This window comes from Trypanosoma equiperdum (assembly GCF_001457755.1).
Source record: "Trypanosoma equiperdum strain OVI genome assembly, contig: ctg_1726, whole genome shotgun sequence".
Classification (NCBI taxonomy): Eukaryota; Euglenozoa; class Kinetoplastea; order Trypanosomatida; family Trypanosomatidae; genus Trypanosoma; species Trypanosoma equiperdum.
Genome location: NW_027123756.1, coordinates 3542 through 4298, shown reverse-complemented (window position 1 = coordinate 4298; position 757 = coordinate 3542).

The following is a 757-nucleotide window of genomic DNA, read 5'->3' as shown; positions in this document are numbered from 1 at the left end:
AAAAAAAAAATCAAGTGCCAACACCGTTCCCTCACATATCTCTCGCTCACTTACCGAACCCATTCTCCTCCAAACATATAATTATATAAATAAATATATGATGTATTTGTTTGTATCATGTCTAAAAAAAAAAAAAAGCAGGACACACGTATCTCAAACATTGTCATAATATAAATAAATAAACGAATGAGAATTCCTTCCACTTTTCCCTACAAAGCCATCGCTACGGGAAGTAATGGAGGAGAAGGTGTCCAAAATGGCATATACAACAAATTCAGGTTGAAAGCTAATGAGAGATATTACGAGGGAGGGAAATGACAAACAACATGGCAACCTTAACAATTTTTTTCTTTTTTTAAAAAAAAAATTCATTCCTCACCTTTTCTTTGCTACCGATTTCGCTGTGAAGAGTCACACCGCTATGTATCACATATTTAAGTGGCAAATACATTTACACTTAACTCAATATGCTGCGCCACTTTCCTAATCCACACCACAATTTTCCTTTCCTTCGTCTTCTCCCCCCCCCATGTGCTTGTATATAAATATATAAGTAAATAAATATATGCGTAAGCGTATCACCCATCATCATAATCATCATCTTTTTTTCTTTCCTTCTTCTCCACACTACGGCTATTAATTTTCTGCAAATGCGACACTGAATGCGCTTCCTTACCTTCACCGTACATGCACAACATTTACGCAAAAAATTAAAGAAAAGCACATGTATTACTGTACCACCAACAAAGTGTTGCAT